This window comes from Protopterus annectens, chromosome 9.part0 (assembly GCF_019279795.1).
Source record: "Protopterus annectens isolate FY-2018-M chromosome 9.part0, PAN1.0, whole genome shotgun sequence".
In the NCBI taxonomy this organism is placed as follows: domain Eukaryota; kingdom Metazoa; phylum Chordata; order Ceratodontiformes; family Protopteridae; genus Protopterus; species Protopterus annectens.
Genome location: NC_056743.1, coordinates 1,702,266,661 through 1,702,280,261, shown reverse-complemented (window position 1 = coordinate 1,702,280,261; position 13,601 = coordinate 1,702,266,661). Strand labels below are relative to the sequence as shown.

General features: G+C 39.3%; 1 protein-coding gene across 1 annotated transcript in view; it reads right to left on the bottom strand.

Annotated features, from left to right (window-relative positions):
• The window catches only part of LOC122810765 (suppressor of SWI4 1 homolog), an 821,276-nt gene that overhangs the window by 313,578 nt on the left and 494,097 nt on the right, over positions 1–13,601 (bottom strand). The gene's annotated exons all lie outside the window — the stretch shown is intronic.

The following is a 13,601-nucleotide window of genomic DNA, read 5'->3' as shown; positions in this document are numbered from 1 at the left end:
CTGGGTCTGCCGGGGGGGGGGGGGGGTGTCAAGAATTTTGTGGTCATCAAGCACTTTGTAAAATCTATCTGGCCTAAACAGAGTTGAAGGCATTCAGGAAAGCTGGAAGGTGACAAGTTGCAGAAGTTCAAAATATCTTTTCTAGGTATCTGACATTAAGGCAGTATCCCACTTGAAGTAGTTCTACATTTTTGTGATAGTTTCCCCAAAGGTAATGTTCTTCTGGTAAATCCACAGCTGAAGCAATCAGAGACACAGGAGATGGATTCCTCGGCTGTTCTGGTTCTTCTTCGAGCCATGAAGGCCTGCATATAGATTATGGCCGGCGGCTGGGTTAACTCAGCGGATGTGCTTTCCGTGGCTGTTGAAACGGCCTCTTCCAGAGAAACCATTGAAGCAGACTAAGTAATTGGGTGACCCTTGGCCCCTGTATCGGTAGTCTGCAAGACATCTGATGGCAGAGCGGCATCGGGAGAAGTCCTGTAAACCTTGTTCTTCCTTGGTTGTTCGGCTTGTGCGGCCAACTGAGAGTGAGGCGTTTTAGTCTTTGATTTTCCAAATACAAATTAAGCGTCGCTAGTTGGCTGGGGAGGGTCTTTGGCACAAAGGACTGACAAATGGGGCAGGCCTTACGGTCGTGCTCCTTTCCTAAGCAAAACCCGCACTGGTCCTGAGTGTTTGTGTGGTATCTGATGCCAGCAGTTACATTTGTTCTTTTTCTCAGACATCGGCTAAAGGGGGAATCTACAGCAACCAAACTCAAGCATACGTGAGAAAAAAATCCCCAACGAGTTAACTATTTTAGAAGTCTGATCATAGCAGCGGCAGTCGAAGTAACGTCGTCTGCGGCTGAAAATTCTGAGGTCTGTGCATGCAGACGTCACATTTATAGTTCCTGGTTTATGGCCCTGCGTGTGATGTCCCCATGCACCTACAGCAGGCAGGCTTAAGCTTCTGTATAGGAGCCGTAGGGTCGCCTGAACCGGAAAATTCCCACAGTATGAATACTGCAACACAGGAATAAAAGGACATATACAGATTAAAAATGCGAACGGCAAGCGAAGCACCACCAAGCTGGAAAAACCAGTACTTTACTTAAACACTGAATTATGATTTACAACACTCAAATATTCCTATATTAATCCACAAGTAAGCGCTTTCGTTTAATATCTATTAAACTTCAGACAATGTATCTGTTAACCTCACTTCCTTTTATACTAAAAATTCATTCATTAAGGAAAGTTATCACAACTCTACCGTAATTGCAATTAAGCATGCCTCTACCCAGGCAATAAAATTTAAAATCTAAACAAATGACTAGTGTTAATACATACTTGATGCTCCACTTATAAATAATTAAAACATTAAAAAATCTAAAATGCATATACTATAATAAAAGTGGAGAACATGATGAAAAATATTATGTATATTTACAGCAGCTGACAAACATAAATTGCGTACATTACCATATAAAAATGTTAAATGTATACATATTAAAATACTATCATTCTATAGTAAAATGTATTTATTTAATTGTCCCATCTAAAGTCGCATTCACAAGTGTGTGGATGTTTACGCTAGTATCTGTGTTGTGTGTGTATGTACATTAGCACCATGGGACAACCAATAAACCCATATATTAGACTTACATAAACTAACATGATCAGCATCATAATGGACTTGTATACTTACAATATTAAAATATGAAATATACGTAAAATATGATATTAAAAAGTGTATATATACATGTGTATATATATATATATATATATATATATATATATATATATATATATACATACACTTTACTTATAAATATTAAATATGTGAATAAATAAAAATAAATTAATGAATATATATCTACACCAATTGTATATTATATAAAATAAAATCAATTTAAATTTTATATATGAATTCATTTTTAAAAAAAAATGTACTATATCTCATTCTACTATTTTATTTCTATTTAATGCCTTTAATTTTAAAATGGGAGCTACTTGAACTACGTTCATTAATACCAGGCCATGTATCAGCTTGTGTTCTAATCTGCCATTGCAATTCTTTATATTCTAAAAATAAGCCCCAAGGTCTTATTTCTTCTATTTCTACATGATCTATTGCTGTAAAAGAAAACTGATTATCTCTATATTCTTTAATGTGCTTTGCTAGCACATTATTACGTTTATTTTTCTTTATGGCATATTCATATATTCTTTGTTCATAAGTTCATACTAGGCTATCTGCCCTAGGGCATTTATAAGCCTAGCCAGAGTGTGTTTGGCTTTCGCCACCCATTTTAAATTAATTTTGCTATGCCCTTTTTCGAGGTTAGTATACTGTGCCTCTGTCTAACAGTGACACAGAAGTGATACCCGGGGTAAACCTACGATCTCCCATCCACTCATCAAGATTCCTCTTGAAGAGAGTCAATGAGGGACTCTGCCTAACCTGGACTGGGATTTTATTCCAGAGTGAAGGGAGCCTCTGGGTTATGAATCTGTCCCTCCAGCATGTCCTATTTATTTCAGTGCTGAGGTTCAAGTCTCCCGAGCGTGTAGCTCGATGGGATTTGGATTTTCTGAGGTGCAGCATGTCCCTTAATTCCGGGATGGACATGGCCTTATACGTCAGGCACAGGTCACCTCTGAGCAGGCGGTATTCCACTGAGTAGAGCTGGAGTTTCTTTAACCAGGCAGCATATGGCATCTGTTTGAGCCCTTTGATCCTCTTGGTGAGGTACTTTTGGGGTCTTTCCAGTTGCTGCAGGTGTTTGGTAAGGTACATCCCAAAAGGGGCATTGTACTCGATTATGGGCCTGATGAGGGATGAGTAAAGAGGCACGATGACCTCCCCTAATCTAGATGTGAATCCCTTCATGATTAGGTGGGCTATATAAAATGTTTTTCTAACCACTTTGGCCACGTGGTTGTCAAATGAGAGATTGCTATCAACTTGTGCTAGAGCTCTCTCTGTTTTCCCTATGTAGAAGATGGGGCAGGAATTGCACATGGCTAGATATACTACTACATTGGATTTACAATTATATTTTCCATTCAAATAAAACTTCTTTTTCCTAAGATGAAAGGACTCTCCTATTCTAATTTTAAAACACCAATGGCAAGCTCCACATCTACTCATACCTTTATTTTTATTACTTATTGAGTGGGTGCCTGTTTTTAAAATATCTTTAAAACTTTTGGCCTTTCTATAAACTATTATTGGTGTTTCTCCAATATGCTTTTTACGCATGGGTGGGGGAGCGGGGCGGGTCGTATATGCTTTTATGTATTTTAGGGTTTCCGAAAAATACAGGAATTCTAGGAGCTGTAATGTTCAGATTCAATAAATCTATATTGATAACGTTTTTCAAGAAACATATCAATTTGTTCATACACTTTTCTATATGCAGTATTCAACTTATTTAGGGATATTTGCTCATAAGTATCACTTTCAAGAATAGCATTTAACTTGTGATTATATGTGTCATGACTCATAATAACTGTCCGCCACCTTTATCTGGCTTCATAATTCTAATTTTTTCTTTACCTAATGCTTTTAAAATTCTTTGTTCATCATTATTTAAATTCAATGAATAATTTTGTTTCTTTATTAAACTTATCTAAGCATTTCAACTGATATTCACACATCCTCTCATATAATAAAAGCTTCGGATGTAGTGGTGGGTTAAAAATACTACTGATGTTAAATTTACTAGTCTCATTGTATATGTTGTCCTGATGCATTAATGTGAAGTTAATTTTCCTTAAAAATAATTTCATGTCAATCATTGTAGTGGTGAAATCAAAGGGCCTCGAGGGAACAAAAGTATAACCTTTAGCTAAAACATTTGCTGCTACTTGATCTGTTTCAACTTCTGAAAAAAAATAAAAACTTTGAAATCGCCTCCTACATTCACTGTAACATGTTCATTATATTCATATAGTATGTTACTACAATGTTGAACTTCATTCATTACATTTCCTTCTTTTACATGAACAATCATTTTTTATGTCCTCCATTGTTTGTCTTTGGGCCTGGCCCCTTGAAACCCCGCTCCTTGGCGGTTAGGATAGGGATTTTTGTTCTTCAGTCTCTCCGACCTTCTCACTTCAGGAAATTCTTGATCATATGTCGGATCGATTTGCTGACCAAATTATCTTGATTCATTACATCTATTGTCTTTATCTAAATTGTTATTATTATAATAGGGCCTGTATTTTCTTTGGCTTCCAGGAGGCTCAGGGTATGCTATTCCGTTTGCATACTGATTAAGACCCCTTTCCAGTTTATTCATTTTTCCAGTTTTTAATTTTGCAATCTGTTGTTCTATTCTATTATAAATTCTTACCATTTCAAATTTAATACTATCATAGGATGTGTCAGCCTTGATTTCTTTATCAAGCCGATCAGCCTCACTCATCAGTTCATCAATATCAAATTGGTTATAGTTTATCATTATGTTCAACATGTCTTTGCCACTTTTATCAAACTGCAATAACTCTATGAAAAGGCGAATTATTAGCCAAGCCTGTAGGGTAATGCCAAAGTATAATGTTATGCTTAATACATTCTTTCAAATATGCGTTTTCTAGCTGCAGTTTTCTGCATTTAAGCAGCTTTATGTCATGATCGTTTAGTTTAGTGTCTAACAAGTTAGTACCTTGATTGTGACCTCCAGAGAATGCATACGCCGATTCAAGCCATTCTGTGAGTGCAGGAATCTCTCTTCTCGTTCCTTCATTGTTAATGTAAATATGCCCTGAGCCATTTGTTCGTGAAGGGTGATGTCCTCTAAGAACCGTTTGGTTCTGCTGGCCGGGTCCAGAGATATTACGGTGAACAGGGGGGTTAGTATTACCTAGGCATGCTGGTGTCAAGTGAAAATCGAAAGAGTTGCTGTTTCTCGAAGCGTGCAAACTCCCATTTGCACTACTTAATGAAACAACCAATTTTTTTTAAATTCACATGGAATATTAATAGCAGTATTGACTATTTAGATGTACATCTCATGAAAGATACTGAAAATGAAGCATATATTGCAGTCATTCATAGAAAGGAATCCTATTCTAATAGTTTTTTGCATTACAATAGCTCTCATCCAGAACATCAGAAAAGGTCCGTAATTAAGGGACAATTAGTGAGAGCTTCCCGGATGGTGACCAAGTTTGAACAATTCGAGTTAGAATGCAAGTTCTTGCGTGATATGTTCCTTAATAGGAACTATCCAGTAACATTGATTGACTCTCTAATACATGAAGTTACCAGAAAAAGATTAAGCGGACACTTTAAGCCCATTTTACAAAAGCAAAATAAAGTATATGATGTTAGTAATACACCAAACATCAGAAGTAATAGTCATGATAATATAATAATAAATGAAACTATTAAAGACGAAAATAAGGATTTTGCAAAAGCTTTGGTACTTACTTTTTCCCCAAGAACACCATATAATTAGAGAATTATTAACAATTGGGTCATATTAATGGATGACTCGCAATGTAAAAAGCATATTGGAGAAGCACCAGAAATGGTTTATAGAAAGGGCAAACATTTTTAAAGATATTTTAAAACCGGCACCCACTCAATAAGTAACAAAAATAAAGGTATGAGTAGATGTGGAGCTTGCCATTGGTGTTTTAAAATTAGAATAGGAGAGTCCTTTCATCTTAGGAAATAGAAGTTTTATTTGAATGGAAAATATAATTGTAAATCCAAGGCAGTAGTACATCTAGCCATGTGCAATTCCTGCCCCATCTTCTACATAGGGAAAACAGAGAGAACTCTAGCACAAAGAATATATGAGCATGAATATGCCATAAAGAAAAATAAATGTAATAATGCGCTAGCAAAGCACATTAAAGAACATAGAGATAATTAGTTTTCTTTTACAGCAATAGATCATGTAGAAATAAAAGAAAAAAGACCTTGGGGCTTATTTTTAGAATATAAAGAATTGCAATGGCAGATTAGAACACAAGCGGATACATGGCCTGGTATTAATGAACGTAGTTCAATAGCTCCCACTTTAAAATTAAAGGCATTAAATAGAAATAAAAAACAGTAGAATGAGATATAGTACATTTTTTTTTAAAAAAATGAATTCATATATAAAATTTAAATAGATTTTATTTATTTTATATAATATACAATTGGTGTAGATATATGTTCATTTATTTTTATTTATTCACATATTTAATATTTATCAGTATATATATATATATATATACATATATACATACACACACATTTTTAAAATATTTTATATATATTTCTTATTTTAATATTGTAAGTATACAAGTCCATTATGATGCTGATAGATCATGTTAGTTATTTATGCAAGTCTAATATATGGATATATTGGTTGTCCCATGGCACCAATATACATATACACACAACACAGATACTAGCGTAAACATCCACACACTTGAATGCGACTACTTTAGATACGACAATTAAATAAATCAATTTTATAGCATGATAGTATTTTAATATGTATACATTTAACATTTTTATATGTTAATGTACACAATGTATTATGTTTGTCAGCTGCTATAAATTTACATATATTTTTCATCGTGTTCTCCACTTCTGTTATAGTATATGCATTTTAGATTTTTTAATGTTTTAATTATTTATAAGTGGAGCATCAAGTATGTATCAACACTAATCATTTGTTTAGATTTTAAATTTTATTGTTGGCGTAGACGCATGTTTAATTGCAATTACGGTAGAGTCATGTGATGTTAACTTTCCTTAATGAATGAATTTTTAGTATAAAAGGAAGTGAGGTTAACAGATACATTGTCTGATGAAGTTTAATAGATATTAAAGCGCTTACCTGCGGATTAATATAAGAATATTTGAGTGTTTTAAATCATACTTCAATGTTTATTTAAAGTACTGTTTTTTCCAGCTTGGTGGTTCTTCGCTTGCCGTTCGCATTTTTAGTTTCTGTTTGACATATACAGATTACACATACATATACAAAAGTACAGTTGTGTACCTATCATAAATGTAGCTGTTCGAGTGTATTCACTGTTGGAGTCATTACAATAAGGTTATCCTGCTGGCAGGCTACCCGCAGTTGGCCTGAATTCCAAAGTCTAGGTCTGGTGTCGGTTGCTGTCACCTCCTCCCTGACGTCAGTGCGCAGCAGACGCCATTTTCTTCAGTTTATCTTGCCCCAGATGTCAGGTGTCCCCAAAAGGGTAGGCTAAAAATATGTCAAAAAAGCATGCATGCACCAAGTAAAAAGTTTCCTTCATCTCCAAGCAAATACACCACATAGGTTTTATAGAATAGAGAAGTATAGATAAGGTCCAGCAAAGATAAAGGGGGATGGTGGGTGGGTAACCTGGACTGCAACAGTGAATACACATCTACATTTATGGTAGGTACACAACTGTACTAATGTTCATCGTGTTTCACTGTTGCAGTCATTACAATTGGGTTGAATCCCAAAGCTAAGGTTGGGAGGCTGGAACTAAATAGAATTAGGAGCGGCTATGAGGCCCTGCAGTACTGCAGTGGCAAAGCCTGCCCTGGATTTGGAGTAGAGTGGTAAGTGATAGTGCTTTGTAAAAGTGTGCAATGAACTCCAGGTTTCAGCCTCTAAAATGACCTTGGTTGGCACTCCTCTGAGGAAGGCTGCGGAAGTGGCTGCTGCTCTGGTTCAATGTGGTCTAATTCCCTTAGGCACTGATTTGCCATGTTATTAATAGCATAAACTAATGCAGTGACCTATCCACTTTGAAATAGTCTGCTTTGAGATAGCCTTTCCTTGTGATTCTGCAGCATATGCTACCAGTAATTGCTCAGTCTGTCTAAAAGCTTTGGTTCTGTCCAAGTAGAACCGCAGCTGTCTGTGTATGTCTAAAGAATGCAGAAGTTTCTCACCCTTATTCTGTGGGTTTGGATAAAAGGTAGGCAAATAAATAGTTTTGGTTGAGGGCCACACAGGACACTACCTTAGGCATAAATGTGGAGTTTGTCCTTAGAGAAACTATCTGGATGGAAAAGGTTCCACAGCCATGAATGCCTGTAGCTCCGAGACTCGTCTTGCAGAGGTTACTGCTAGGAGCAGAGCTGTTTTCCATGATAAAAATTTTATATCAGCTGTAGCGGCTGGCTCAAAAGGAGGCAGAGTGAGTTTTTCCAAGACATAATTGAGGTCCCATGCAGGTATTGGTGATCTCCTTGGAGGCCGTTAAGTTTTTGGCTCCTCTGAGGTACTGCCTTAAAGGATGAGAAAAAATAGGTGGTTCTGTATTGAAATGAGGTGAAATGGCAGAGGCATGAATCTTAATTGATGAAAAGGACAGGCCTTTGTCCAGCATTTCAGTTAAATATTTCAAAATCTGAGGGATATTTGGTACAATAATGTCAATTCCTTGTGCCTGGTTCCAAGCACAGAATCTCTTCCATTTTTCTGCATAAGATTTTCTGGTACTGGGCCTCCTGGCCTCCACGATAACATCCATCACCGCTTTAGAGAGAGGTGTGTTTTGAAAAGCTACATTATCCGCCATGCTGCCAGACTTATGGTCCTGATTGTTTTGTTGGGTCAGTAAGTGAGGAATTTGAGGTCATGTCCATGCTGGGCATTGAAGTTCCTTAGGATTGGGTACCAGTGCTGGCGGGGCCAGTCTGGGGCAATCAGTATCATTTTTGGCTTCTCTTGTCTGACCTTGAGGAGTACCTTGAGGAGGAGAGTCAGTGGAGGAACGGCATATACTGTTAAGTTTTTCCAGCTGAAAGATAGAGCATCCACTTTCCATGCTTGCTTGTGATAAGTCCTTGTGCAGAATTTCTGGAGTTGGCAGTTATAAGGGGAGGCAAATAGATCTACGTCCGGGCATCCCCAATTCCTTGCCTATCATGTTGAAGACTTGTGGACCCAATTTCCACTCGTGGGGATCAATAAGGTTTCTGCTTAGTTCGTCTGCCAGAGTATTTATCTTTCCTGGCAGGAATTGTGCTTGCAGATGTACTTGGTAAGTCAATGCTGTGTCCCACAAAGTCATGGCTTGTCTGCAAAGGGGGTAGGAATATGTGCCCCCCTGCTTGTTTATGTACCACATGACTGCAGTATTGTCCGTCTTTATCAGTAGTTGTCCTGGATGAAGTAGATCCTTGAAGGCTGTCAGGGCATTTTGAACAGCGAGCATCTCTTTTTGATTGATATGTAGATGCATTTGGATTGCGGACCATGTACCCTGAATACATATTCCTGCCATGTGGGCCCCCCAGACATAATCTGATGCATCTATTGTCAAAGTCTGCCTGGCTGGGGGTATAGTGAATGGCTGCCCCTTGTTGTGGTGACAGGTCTTTGCCCACCATCGAAACTCCTGTTGCAGGCAGGGAATGAGTGTAATTGTTTCTAGGCTGTGGCAATGTTGAGTGCAAACACTTTTTAGATACCATTGTAGTTTCCTCATATGCAGTCTTGCATATGGAATTAGCAGAAGCAGGATGCCATGAAGCCCAAAGCTGCAGAATTTTTCTTACAGTTAACGGAGACTTTGTTGCCAACATTTTGAAATAAGTAGTCAGTTGCCTTTGTTTGTCTGGCGTGAGATAAGCCATCTGGGCAGTTGTATTTAAGCTTGCACCGAGGAATATTACCTCTTGAGAGGGTACTAGTTTTGATTTATTTTCGTTTACTGTGTACCCTAGGCATGTCAGTAATCTTTTTACAAACGCCAGATGCTGTAGTAGTATGCTCTTGTTCTCTGCTTCATCCAAGTAAGGATATATTTGTATTCCTCTGTCTGCAAAATGCAATTACTGGTGCCAGGCATTTTATGAAGACCCTGGGCGCAGTAGACAAGTCAAAGAGCAGTGCAGAGAATTGGTAGTGCATTGAGCCAGCTATGAATCTGAGCTATCTTCTGCATGACTGTCTGATTGGGACATGCTGGTATGCCTCTTTTAGGTCTAAAGTTACAAGTTAAGCCTTCTTGCCCAGCATGGGCAGAAGCTGCTGCAGAGTCAACATTTTGAATTTTGGAATATCCAGGTATGTGTTTAGAATGGATAGGTCCAGTATTGGCCTCCGGGCTTGTCCTTTCTGGGCACCAAGAAAAGTCTTGAGTAAAATCCTTGTCCCTGCTCTTGCTGTGGTACTTGCTGAATACCCTTCATGTCCATGAAGGATGAAACTTGCTTTTGTGCCTCTGCCCATTGATTTTTTTGGCAGGTCTGGCATACCGTTTGCCCTTGGCAGGATGTGAAAGTGGACCCTGTAACCTTGTGACACTATGTTCAAGACCCATTTGTCCTGGGTGATTAGGTGCCAGTTGAGAAAAAAGTGCTAGTTTTCCCCCTAAAGGAGCTGCCAGAAGATAAGTGCTTGGCGCTGGCAGAGGGAAGTCATTGGGACTGCTTTCTGTATGGCTGTGACTTGTCTTCTGCGCTTTTGGAGGTAGGAGCACCCCATTGTTTAGACCTGTATGAGCCTAGGGGCTGGGATCAGCGTCTGTATCTGCCTCTGTGGCCTGTCTAACACTGGAAAGGACCAATTCTTTGTAGGCCAGTGTCTGCTAAATCTTGGAGGCTGTACTTGTAAGAAAGCCTTGACTGTTTGCATAGATTTGGCTTTGTCCTCCATTTTCTTCAACACCTCTTCTGCTTTAACACCAAACAAGGTATCATGCTGTAATGGAGCATCTAATAATTTTGCTTTAACATGATCAGGCAGATTCTGTTCTTTTAACCAAAGAATCAAAACCACATTGTAAAGTATGCTTTCCAACTTGTTCAGCTGCATGCGATAAATCCTGCATTTCTTTATTTTCTGCACATTCAGAATTTGTCAACATTTTCTGTTTAAGCAGTGACAATGTATTGCTGATATTTACGCATATGAAAGTGACAATTTAAAGCCCTTATAGCCAAGATAGCAGAAGTGTAAATCCTTTTTCCCCATCTGTCCAGAGCCCTCGAATCTCTGTCAGAGGGGGTAGGGTTTTTTGCAGTGGAAGCCTCGACCCCCTTGGGACCCTGAGAGACGGTCTCTGGGTCAGCAGCAGGGTTTTTAAAAAGAAATTTGTGGGAGTCTGGAACCCTGTAATATCTGTCTGGCTTAACAGGAGCTGGAGGTAAGTAGTCAGACTGGATTCTGAAAATACATAAGCTACAATGTCTAGCACAGGTAAGTGCTGAGGCAGTAAAAGAAAGTCTCTGAGCCTTTTCTTAGATTCTGAATAATCTTGGCTCTCCCAGTGGAAATGCTCCCTCATGGTATGCAGTGTTCCCCAAAAGAATAATCCTCAGGAGGAGAAGCTGAGGGGATAGATTCTTCAGCATCAGAATCCTCATAAGGAGGATGAGAGTATTCCTGATCAGAAGTCAGGCAGTCCGCAGTCGGCCAGAGTTCCAAAGTCTTGGTCCGGCGTTGGTTGCTGTCGCTTCTTCCCAGACGTCAGTGCGCCAGGGGTATACAAGATGCATCCAACGCCATTTTCTTCAGGTTTTCTTGCCCCAGATGTCAGGTGCCTCCAAGTAGGTAGGCAATACATATTGCAAATAAAAAATATATATATAAAATAAAAACAATACCTTCAGTTACAAGCAAATACACCACAAAGGTTGTATAGGATAGAAAGGTATAGACAAGTCCAGCAAGGACAGAAGGGATGGAGGGAGGGTAACCTGGACTGCAGCAGTGTGAACACTCGAACATCTACATTTATGGTAGGTACAAAACTGTACTATGTTCATCTTGTTAGACTGCTGCAGTCATTACACTTGGGTAGAATCCCAAAGCTAAGGTTGGGTGGCTGGTCTATAAAGAGTTAGGATTGGCTATGAGGCCCTGCAGAACTGCAGTGGCAAATCCTGCTCTGGATTTAGAGTAAAGAGGCAAGTGGTAATGCTTGGTAAAGGTGTGCACTGAAATCCAAGTTGCAGCCTCCAAAATTTCATTGGTAGGTACTCCTCTGAGAAAGGCTGTTGAAGTGTCTCTTGCCCTGGTGGAATGTGGCCTAATGTTATTAGGGAGTGACTTTCCATGCTGTGTGTAGCAGTAACGAATACAGTCTCCTATCCATTTGGAGATGGTCTGCTTTGAGATAGCCTTGCCCTGTGATCCTGCAGCATATGCTACAAACAGTTGCTCAGTTTTCCTGAAAGCTTTTGTTTTGTCCAAGTAGAAGCGTAGCTGCCTGTGTATGTCCAAAGAGTGCAGAAGTTTCTTCCCTTTATTCTGGGGGTTTGGATAAAAAGTTGGCAAATGGATGGTTTGGTTAAGAGCCACACTAGATACCACCTTTGGCATAAAGGTAGGGTTTTTGTCCTTAAAGAAACCCTGTCCTGATGAAAAATTATACAAGGTTCCACTGCCATTAATGCCTGTAGCTCTGAGACTCTTCGTGCTGAAGTTACTGCCAGGAGCAGAGCTGTTTTCCATGATAAAAATTTTGGATCGGCTCTATTGGCTGGCTCAAAAGGTGGCAGGGTCAGTTTTTCCAAAACGAAATTGAGGTCCCATGTTGGTGCTCTCCCGGGCGGTCTTATGTTTTTAGCCCCTCTGAGGTACTGCTTTAGCAAAGGATGAGAGAATAAAGGAGGATCCGTGTTGTAATGTGCTGAAATGGCAGAAGCATGGATCTTAATTGATGAGAAGGATAGGCCTTTGTCTAGCATCTCAGTTAAGTATTGTAAAATCTGAGGAATGTTTGGGACAAGAGGGTCAAGGCTTTGAGCCTGGTTCCAGGTGCAGAATCTCTTCCATTTTTCTGAGTAAGCTTTCCTGGTGCTAGGCCTCCTGGCCTCCAAAATGACATCCATAACAGCTTTAGAGAGAGGTGTTGCCTGTTTGACTAATGAATCTGTCATGCAGCCAGGTTTAGGGTTTTGAGCTGACTGTGCAGGATCGGATTGTTTTGTTGTGTCAGAAGGTGTGGAATTTGAGGCAAAATCCATGGTGGGCCTTGAGTTAAGTTCTTTAAGATAAGGAACAAGTGCTGGCATGGCCAGTCTGGAGCAATCAGGATCATCTGAGGTTTTTCTTGCCTGGCTTTTAGGAGTACCTTTGAAAGGAGAGGCAGTGGTGGGAAGGCATAAACTTTTAGGTTTTTCCAGCTGTACGAGAGAGCATCCACTTTCCATGCTTACGTGTGATAAGTCCTTGTGCAGAATTTTTGTAGTTGGCAATTCAGTGGGGAGGCAAAAAGATCCGTGTCTGGGCATCCCCATTTTTGCGTTACCATGCTGAAGATCTGTGGATTCAATTTCCATTCGTGAGGGTCCATGATATTTCTGCTTAGATCGTCTGCCATAGTATTTTTCTTTCCTGGCAGGAATTGTGCTTGCAGATGAACTTGGTACGTTAGAGCTGTGTTCCACAAAATCATGGCTTGCCTGCATAGGGGATAAGAATGAGTGCCCCCCCTTGCTTGTTTATGTACCACATTACTGTGGTGTTGTCTGTCTTTAATAATAATTGTCCTGGATGCAGAAGGTCCTTGAAAGCTGTTAGGGCATTTTGAACAGCCAACATCTCTTTTTGATTGATGTGAAGATGCATTTGGTCTGTGGTCCACTTGCCCTGAATACATTTTCCTGCCATGTGTGCTCCCCAGGCGTAATCCGAAGCA